This window comes from Tupaia chinensis, unplaced genomic scaffold (genome assembly GCF_000334495.1).
Source record: "Tupaia chinensis unplaced genomic scaffold, TupChi_1.0 Scaffold000404_1, whole genome shotgun sequence".
Classification (NCBI taxonomy): domain Eukaryota; kingdom Metazoa; phylum Chordata; class Mammalia; order Scandentia; family Tupaiidae; genus Tupaia; species Tupaia belangeri.
This window is the reverse complement of record NW_006159906.1, coordinates 1,762,081-1,772,782: the sequence shown is the minus strand read 5'-3', so window position 1 is coordinate 1,772,782 and position 10,702 is coordinate 1,762,081. Positions and strand designations below refer to the sequence as shown.

Below are 10,702 nucleotides of genomic sequence, written 5' to 3'. Positions count from 1 at the left end.
TTTGTTGGATGTTTTGGATGGCTGACTCTATCTTTTTACTCACTATAGGTTCACTTGTCTTGAGTTGATTTTCATAGTTTGTATGTCTCTAGAACATGTCCATTTCATATTAGATTATCTACTATGTCGACAGTTGTTTATAGTATTATTTTATAATACTTTTTAGTTGTTATGGTCGATAGTAATATCCTCTTTCATCCCCTGATTTTAGTAATTTGAGTCTATTCTCTTTTTTATTATTGGTCAATCTAGCTAAAATTTTGTTGGTTTTGGTTTCATTTGTTTTCTCTATTGCCATTCTATTATTTATCTCATTTACCTCTTCTCGATGTTTATTCCCTTTCTTCTTCTTGGCTGGGTTTAATTCTCTCTTCTTTTTCTAGGGTCTTAAGGTGGAAGGTCAGATTATTAATTTGAGATCTTTCTTTTTTTTAAAATTATGTTTATTTAGCATATGTACACATAAACGAGAAATTGCCCTCTGATCCCACCCAGCAGAAAACATGCACAAACCCATGGTGTATGTAGAGGGGAGGGGCCCCGGCCCCAAGTTAGAGGCTGGGATGGTGCAATTCTGTGAACCACAAGCCCCAGTCAGCAGAGGGCTGGACTGAAGCATTGGGCAGGCTGGAGCTCCTGCTGCTGGCCCTAGAACAAGCACGCACCATAGCCAATGGTCTGTTTGATGCCCTTGAAGTAGTAGCGCCGCCAGCCCTGCCGCATTCGGTCTTCCTCCGGAGCAGGGGCGCCTCAGCCTTCCATGCACAGCTCCGTCTCTCCATTCTTGTTGATGAAGGTCAAGGTGATGATCGCAAAGTGCCCCTCCGGCCAAGACTTAAACCTCCACTTCATTGCAATATGTTTCTCAGGGACCAGATCAGTAAATTCCCCCAGGACACTGCCATCTACCATGTGAAACCTCCCACCTTTGTCTGCTTCCAACACTGCAGGAGCTGGGAAAGGCCTGAACCAGCTCTTGGGTGGTAAACACTCTGTAGAGCCTCTCTGCTGATGTGAAGAAGGTTTCTCTAAGGGTGATCTCACCAGTGGGGATTTCGACACCAACAGGCCTGGTCTGGGTTCTTGAAGGAGGCGGCTTGGTCTTGCGCTTCTCAGCTTTCAGTGCCACTGCCCTGCAGGGTCCACTGACTCTCCATTCTCTGTTGGCAAGATCATGCCCTGGGTGAACTCTTTTTGAGGGTGCTGATGGAAATCCCCATTGCTTCTCTTAGAAGTTGCACCCCTTCTTCTTCATTAAGGCCGTGAGATTTGTGTCAGGCTCATGTTTGGCAAGGCTCACTCTAAGCTCTACTTCACCCACGCCATTTCCGTCTGACACATCGGGGATCTCCACAGGGCCCTTGTACTGCACTCCTGACTTGGAGGTACCTGTCCAGTTCAGTCTGATGCTCCATTCATAAAAGAAGGTAAGTTTGCCTTTGCGATTGTTAATGGATGCCTCTCCGTCAAGCTTACTCGCTGCTGTCACCTCACACCTGCCTTCCTCATTTTGCACCCGCACTGCCAGGAACAGTGTTTTCAGCTTATCCATGGGCCAGTGGACAGACAGAAGCATCCCTGTCTGTCCACTGCCAGTTGTCGACGTTGGTGGTGTCTGCCCACTCCTCCACGATCCAGCGTGGGTCGCCCTCACCCCACAAGGCCATCGACTCTCCTATTGCTCCTGCACCAGCCCCCGAGAAGCTGCAGCCACAGCCACAGCCTCAGGACCCCTTGGTCCCAGCCGCCCGGCAGCACCTGGAAACTACTAGAAGCGGCTACAGCACCTCCTGGCTTTCTTTTCCCCAAGGTCTTTCTTTTTTAGTGTCGGCATTTGCAGTTATAAATTTACCTCTGAACATAGCTTTTGCTGCATTCCATGTATTTTAGTATGTTGTATTAATTCACCTCAAAATATGTCCCAATTTCCCTTGAGATATTCTCTTTGACTCATGGGTTATTTAGAAGTGTTTAATTTCTATTATTTATAAATTTTCTAAATTGTATTCTATAATGGTTTTATTCCATTATTGTTGGAGAACTTACTTTGTACGATTTCAGTGTTTTAAATCCTGTTGAAGCTCTTCCTGTGGACTATGTAAGATCTATCCTGGAGAATGGGCCACTTGAAAAGAATGTGTATTCACGAGTGTTTCGTACATTCTTGTTGGGCCTACTTGGTTTATAGTGTTGTTCAAAGTTTTTGTTTTCTCATTGATCTTTTGCCTGGTTGTTTTAGACATTATTGAAAGTGGGTATTGAAGTCTTTAACTTTTATTGTTTAACCATACTTTCTCCTTAACTTTTGTTGGTTTTTGATTCATGTATTTTGGTGCTCTGCTGTTAGGTGTATATATATGCTTATAAGTGTTATATATTCTTAATGAGTTGATCTTATTATAATAATATAATGTCCCCTTTTTTGTCTTTATAATCTTTTTATCTTTGACTTTTTTTTTTTATTTGGAGAGATTTTCACTGTAGGGCGCGTGCGCTCGCCAGACAGACAGAGAGAGACATAGAGACAGAAAGCGAGAAATCACTCCCCAGGGGGGATGGTCACGCCGCAATCCCTTCTCCTCCATTCTCCTCTCGGGATCTTGGGCACGCACGCACACGTGCCCGGCATGAGTTTTAAGCCACCGGGTCCGGGACATGAACTGCGGTCGACTACGTGGGAGTCCAGTGACATAGCCATTACGCTAACTGCTGGTTCCCTTATCTTTGACTTTTGACAACTTAAATACAATCTGTCTCGGTGTAAACTTTTTTGGGTTCAATCTATTTGGGAAACTTTGGGCCTTATGAGCTTAGATATTCGTTTTCTTTCTAAATATAGATGTTTTCATCCATTATTTATTTTAGTAGACTTTCTAAATCTCTTTTTCTTCTCCTTATAACATTTCTTTAGTACATATTTGTTTTGCTTAATGGCACCACAAGTTCTATAAACTTTCTTCTACTTTGCAAATTCATTTTTCCTTTGACCGAATACTTTCAAATGAGCTATCTTCAAGATCAGTAATTCTTGTACGTATATGTGTGTGCATGCGTGAGCATTTGTGTGTATTTCTGGACAATGTTACATGGTTGTAATTCTTCTGCCTCAGCAACCCAAGTAGCTAGGACTACTACATGGACATGCCACTGCACCTGCTGTTTTAGGGTAGGCTGAGAATTAAACCTAATCCTCCCATATGAACCCGGCCTATTAAGCAGCAGTGTCTAGTGTGCACTATCATGGCCAAGCTTCACTAATTTTTAAATCTTACTTAAGTGAGTTTTCTACTGAAGTTCTCTATTGACTTTTTCAATTCAGGCAAAAAAAAAAAAAAACCCAAAAAACAAACAAACAAACAAAAACTCATGGAAAATGCATAACATAATAAAAAGATACGCATGAATTTCAAAAAATTTTTGCACCAACATAAACTTGTACTTTAATTCTATTTTCACATACTTTCAAGTACCTTTGTATGCTTTATCTCTGGAAATTCTATTGTTTTTTTAAAAATTACAGTTTCTATTTCTTTTCCGAACTTCTAATTTTGATCGTGTATTATTTTCCTAGTGTTGTTTAGTTGTCTGTGTTTGCAGTTCACTGAACCTCTTTAAGAGAATTATTTTGAGGACGGGCAGGTGATGTGGTGGTTAGAGGTGCTGGTCTCCCACATGGCCAACTGCGGTTCAAGTCCTGGACCTGGTGGCTTGCTTTCTCACTTTCCTTCTCTCTGTCTCTCTCTGATCAAATTAAAATAATAATGTTAAAGTAAGTAAAAGAATTCTTTAAAAAACAAGTTTATAAACAAAGGAGAATTATTCTGAATTATTTTCGTAAGTTCGTAGATCTCCGTTTCTTTCTAATTATTGGAGCTTTATTAGTTTACTTTGGTGGTATCAGATTTCCCTGATCCTTTGTAACCCCTTGCATTTGTGATGTGCATTTGAGCAAGCAATCGTCTCTTACAGCATTTATAGATTTGCTCTGACAGAGACAGAACTGCACGGTCTAGCCTGGGGCTCTGGACAGGCCAGCTGTTAGTGTCTTCGGGTAGGTGGGTCTTGCTGTCGAGTTCTCTAGTTGGTATGGTCTCTGCTTGTGGTCTGATTTGGAGGGATCCGTTGGCTGGCCCGAGGTCAGGCAAGGCTGCTGGCTACAGTGCTCACTTCCTACTGGGATTCAGGCTTGTTTGTTTGGGTAAGTGTTCCCCAGTTCATAGCATGGGTTTGAGTAGTTCCCTGAGTTGTAGAAACTTGATTTTGCATATTTAAAACAATATTTTTTAAAGAGGGCTGGAATTTGGAGTTTTTACTCTGCCATTTATGTTGTTATCACCTGACACTATGTCAGGAGTAGATGGAGCTTATGTTTTATTTCTCTGCGAGCTGAGTAAACTATTGGTCACATGACGAGTAATTGTTCAGTATTTGTTTTATGAATGAACACATAAGCAATGAGAATTGAAAATGGAGACGGCTGAGTGTAAACTTATCTTTGAGAAGCGTGGCTCTATGGGAAGTGGAACCGTGGTGCCTAGATCACATGCAGGTTTAAAGGAGTTGTTTGTTTTTAGTTTTTTGCCATAAGGCATGTGTGCTCATGAGGGAGAAAGAGAGAGAGAGAGAGAGAGAGAGAGAGAGAGACAGAGGGAACACAAGAAATCAGCCTCCATGGGGGATGGCCATGCTGCAAACCCTTATCCTACATTTTCCTCCTGGGATTTTGGGATGCACGTGCATACACCCCTGGCATGATTTTCAATCCAGCAGGTCCAGGACTCTTAGACTGTGGTTGACTTTGTGGGAATCTAGTGCCTTAACTACCACGCCACCTGCTGGCCCCTTGAAGGAGTTTTTAAAATTAAATATGTTCAGAGAAAGTGGAAAAGAGAGCACTAAAGAGGCAAAGTTTAAAAATTTAAATTTGGAGGCTAGTTGGTGACATGGCCTGGATCCCACATAGCCAACTGGACCTTCTGAGACCTGACCTGGTGACTGAAACCACACTGTGTGTGTGTGTGCGTGCCCCAAATCCCGAGACGTGAAAGGAGGAGAAGGGATTCAGCGTGGCCATCCCCCTGAGGGGCGGTTTCTTCCTTTTCTTCTCTTCCTGTCTCTCTCTGGCAAGCACATGTTCCCTAAAGCAAAAACAATAATAAGAAAAAAGATCCAAATGCAACACATCTGTCTTTCTTTATTTAAAAAAAGAATTACTATTATTTTTTAATTTGCCCAGAAAGAGAGAGGGAGAGTGAGAAAGCAAGCCACCAGGTTTGGGACTCAAACCATGGTTGGCCGTGGGAGTCCAGTGCCTTACCGACCACACCACCCACTGGCCCCTACCACTACGTTTATTTTTAACAGTAGTGTGAGACTGGTGGTTTATTTCATTGTGAGGTCTTTCCTTTCATGTCTGCTTTCTTAATTGTCCATTTAATGGAGTTTTATGGGTAAATAGGTTTTTATTTATTATCTTTTGATTTTTTTTGTTTTTGTTTTTTCATTTTTTCCTCTTTTCATATTTAAAATTTTTTTTTTTTTGGCCAGGTTTTATTTATTTATTTGTTGTAAAGGTTTTTGCCATAGGGCATGTGTACTTGCTGGAGAGAGTCAGAGAGAGACAGTGAGAGGGGAAGTGAGGGACCATCCCTGGGGGGATGGCCATGCCACAGTCCCTTTTCTCCCATTCTCCTCCCAGGATTGTGGGCATGCATGCACATGTGCCTAGTGTGATTTTCAAGCTGCTGGGTCTGGGACTCAAACTGCCGTTAGCTGTGAGAGTCCAGCGCCTTAACCACTATACCACCTGCCGGCCGCGATAAATCCATTTTTAGAGTGGCATTTTGTAGGTATAATTTGTATGCCCATAAAATTAGCTATTTTATGACTCAGTATATTTATAGACTTGGGCAAATGTCACCACAATCCAAATTTAGGATATTCCCATTGCCTCAGAAAAATCTCCCATGCCCACTTGCAGTTGTTCCCCATCCTCCCAGTTCCTGGAAGCCACTATTCTACTTTTGCGCTCATGGAGTTCAGGTTCTAGGGCACTGAGGGAGTCAAATGCAGCTTGATGTTTCCAAGGTAAAGCTGCAGATCCCACATCAACCTTCTAAGTCATGTGCTTCACCATGGGCCGAATTAGCTTAGACATCTCAGTTGGCTTGTCTCAGCATGAATTTCTGATAGAATCTTTATCCCTAATCCCCTAAGGAAACCACGATCTGTAATCAATTAGCTTATCTCCCCTTCATGCATCATGTACTAGCTATGTGGCATTCTTGGTAAAAACGCGAGACGCTCCCTCAGTCTCATCTGCAGGCTGATTCTCTCTCTTTGGGGCCCCCACTGAGGCATGAACTGCAGGCTAATTCCCTTGTGGAAGCCTGGCTGCAAACATGAGAAAGCTGCAGGAATAGGGACAGGATCAGGCCTCCTGGACTTTTGAACCAGTTGTTCATTTGACACACAATTATTTACCACTCGCTATCTTACGGCCGGCCGTGTATGTCAGGCACCTGGAAAGCTCAGGATGCGGGACCCCACCCAGCAGAGGCTAACGGGCTCACAGCAGGCTGCCAGTGACATTGTCAGAGAGGAAGAGAAAAGGTTTCCAGGTGGTGGGAAGGACTCTTTCCTTCAGAAGTCTCACTAAGAGAGAGTACAGAAGCTCGAAAAAAATAAGCTGGCGGGGTGCAACTAGGCAGACATCACCCCAATCCACACCTCCTGCGGCAAAACATTAAAGGTTTTCCTCCACCCTGTGTCTCTTATGGAAGCGAGATCAGCATTCTAGTGGCCAGGAGAGATGGTGAGTCTGCGTCTCCTCAGCCTGTTGCTCAGGAAGCAGACCTCCCGACAGTCCCGGCCCTCTTAGCGAGCCATTGGAAACACCAATTCAGTTAATGAACGTGCAAGTTAGGACTAATTATGAAGCTATATTCAAAATATAAAATAATCTCCAGCACATGTGAACACACTTGCAAAACAGCACAAGGCATTAACTGAGCATACTGGTTGTGTCTAGGTTTTTCTATTTGTCATATGCTCTTTATTAATTTTATTTTCACCAACTCTCACTGAATAATTGGTACCAGGCCCTTAAACTTAAGAAAAATTTAGAAAATCAAAACTTAGAATTGAGAAAATTCTGATATTTGTGTATGAGTTGATTGAAAAGTTTGGCCTAATTTAATGTTAGCAGCAGGTCACCTTGTTCAGGTTTGGGAGAGGGGGCATTATTAGAAAACTACTAATCTGAAAGTCAGTGAGGTGGATGGTGTAAGAGTTTTCCTTGAAAGGTAAAAATTCTCTTTTTATCTCCTGCCTGCTGGTCATTCTTCATTCTACTCTGTGGGGAACTTTATTTCAGACTCTGCCGTGCAGGGGCCGAGGAGAAAGTCCCGTCACCTCAGACTTGGAGATGCAATTTCAGCTGCACCATTACCTGCTGACTTTGGGCAAGCCAAGGCTCTCCGTTTAATTTTTCTCATCTGCAGAGGAGGAATAGTAATTCTGCTGCTCTGACCGCACACATTTTCCCATGGGAAGTAAACGAACGAATGAATAAATACAAATGACAATTGTGCTACATGTGTTCTATATTAAACATTCTGTTTTCCCCCGAGATGTAAGATGAGGACTTCCTTATGGGAGGCAGGTACATGGTGGTCTCCCTTACACCCTGGGACTTGTGTCCGGTGTGGAACCTTTTGGATTGGTCTGTATCACCGGAGGACACAGCAAGAGGAGTACCATATCACTTCTGAGACAGGCTGTAACAGGCACTGCTGCTTCTCTATCTCCTTCTCTTTTTAAAATCTTCATTTTTATTTATTTATTTTAAATTAAATCACTGTGTATCATTACAGCACAACAAATGGAATTTTCTCCTTCTGAAAGCACTGTCTATTGTTTCAGTCAAAGATATCACCATACTTACACCATCAACAGATAATTTCCCACTTTTGTGTGCCTTCAATGTTTTACTTCTTTTTCATCCTGATTCCCTCCCTCTCACCCTCTCCCATTTTCCACTCTCCTCCCACACTGTCTCTAGTATCCACAGTTGGTCTCTAGATCTTTATACCTTCCCATCCTTTAGTTTCTGCCCCGGAGTGCTGAGTTTTGGTTTATATTAAGTGGGGACATACAATGCCTCTCTTTCATAGTCTGATTTGCTTTGCTCAGCAGTAAATCTTCCATATTCACCCACATTCTATCAAATGCCAGGATTTCATTATTTTTTTATGGCTGAGTAGTATTCCACACTGTATATATGTCACATGTTTTCGATACATTCATCTGTCTGTGGATATTTGGGTTGGTTCCATGTCTTAGCAATTGTGAATAACGTCACAATAAACATAGATGTGCAGGTGTTTTTCCAACTGAGTGCATTCCTATCCTTGGCTAGATAACCCAGGAGTGGAATTGCTGGATTGTATGGTAGTTCTCCATCCTTTTCTGACTACCTGCTCTTGGGGAAGCTGGCTACCACTTTATTAACAGTCTTAGGGCAGTGGGTACATAATGAGGAACTGAGGTCTCTCACCAAAAGCCACATGAATGAGTTTAGAAGTGACAATTCCTTGCAAACAGATCTTCCAGTCTCACCCAAACCTTCAGATGATTGGAGCCCAGACGAAATATTTGACTGAAATCTCATAAGTGATTCTGAGTTAGAAAAACTCAGTTAAATCATGCCAAGATTTCTGACTTTTAGAGACTTTGTGAGCTAATAAATGTTGCTTTTGTCTGCTGCGTTTGGGGGTAATTTGTTATGCACCAGTAAATAATACCTTCCCCAAGTACAAATATATATATGTATCTTCCTATAAACTTCAGCCCAGAGCAGGTGTTTTGGTTTGCTCTGTGCTGCCCTGACAGATCCCACAGACTGGGTAATTTATACACAATGGAAGTTTACTTGGCTCACAGTCCTGGAGGCTGAGAAGTCCGCAGCTGAGGAGCTGCATCTGCGAGGGCCTTCTTGCTGCATCATAATAATGGTGAGAGAGATTGCACAAATTAGTGAGAGCAAGAGAGGGCTAAATTCTCCTTTATTACAAAACCCACTTCTGCAAAAATGAACCCACTCTCATGAAGGTAATGTTGATCTGCCCTCATGACCTAATCACCTCCCCAAAGTTCCCACCTCACAGACCTTTACTTTGGGGATTAAGTTTTTAACACATGACCTTTGGGGCACACTCAGACCATAGCAGCTCGTCACATAGAGGATACTCCCTCGACGAATACTTAACAAAAGTGGGCATGAAAGGAAGAGCGACAGCAAAGCAGGGTGTGTCCAGGTACACTTTCCATTTACCTCACTGGGAAGTTGGCCGTCCATCCGCACAGATGGTCAGAATGACCCGTTCGGTTCTCCAGTTTCCATGCCCCAGTGCTAAATGTGCTTCCAGGTGCAACAGCCTGAGCCACTGTTTCAAATGACCTCTGACCTCTCTCTCCCTATTTATTGCTTATTTTGTCTAGTCCATGAACACAACAAGCAGAGACAGAAAGAGAGTGAGAGCTACAGACAGCACACCTATGAGGATCTGACACTGCAATGTACCCCCACCCCGGATCACTGGGACACGTGTGCCTGGCGTACTCCGAGATCTCTCTGGATTTGAACCAGCAACCATCCCTTGTGGGGTTACCTTGAAGAGCATTCATTTTATCATTGTACCATGTTACCACCTTAACCTCTCTCTCTCTTTTAAAACTACCCCTACTGAGGTAAAACAACAATACAAAAAGCTGTACACAAGAATGAATTTGGAGGCCCATAGTCACGCACCGAATCGTGGCATTTTGGCCAACGAAGGATGGTGGGCCTGTCAGGTTCTAGTGGGCTACACTCTGCAGCTGAAGGAGCAGTATGCTATACCAGCGAGGCGTGTGTTAATTACACTCCATCATGCTCCCACGGCTACCAAAAATAGCCTCACAACACATTTCCCAGAAGGCATTCCCACGGTGGAGCAGCACGTGACGCTGTTTGCCTGTGGAATGAGCACACAGCCGCTCTGCCTCTCTGTGTGGATGCTGCTGCGTGTGACCTGTGCTATTGCGACCTCTCAGAATGACGGTTCTGAGTGTGAAGAGACAGGATAACCTCTCAACGCAGAGGAGGTGGTCACGGTGTCTTTCGATGTTGTGTCCAGGACCCAGCACATGTTTTTCTCTCTCCCTCTGTAGTCAGACCCTGTTCACTCCTCGGTGTGTGACAGGCCATGGGGTCTGACTGTGTGCAGCAGGAGGCGCTAGCTACAGTAGTCATTTTTGTGTCTGGTGCTGCAGCCTGCTGTCCATGGGGAGGGACGGACAGCTGGACGGAAGATGCATATAAAACGGGGAGAGAACAAGAACTCATCACACAAGCTGGAGCCCACAAGAACAGACCGAAACTCAGACTTATTACTGTCTCTGACCTTGCTGGCGTGGGTGTCTGACAGAAGCCAGCCCTTTGTCACACCCCCAGAAGTCAGAGAAACCAAGAGACTTCCAGGAAGGGCGTAGCAGCAGGAGGCCTGGCCCTGGTCTAGCACCGAGGAGGTGCATGCACAGATAAGGGGGTGTGCGTGAGACAGAACGCCGAGGCCGCTTCCCTTTTCTCCTCCATGTACTGAGAGTTTTGCTTGTAGTTTGCCCTAAACAGAAACACAGGAAAGGGGACCTGGGCATGCGG

At 43.8% G+C, this 10,702-nt stretch overlaps 1 pseudogene; it reads right to left on the bottom strand.

Annotated features, from left to right (window-relative positions):
- Nucleotides 1–590: 590 nt before the first annotated feature.
- On the bottom strand, nucleotides 591–1,667 carry LOC102500190 (activator of 90 kDa heat shock protein ATPase homolog 1 pseudogene; annotated as a pseudogene).
- Between the last annotated feature and the right edge of the window lie 9,035 nt (nucleotides 1,668–10,702).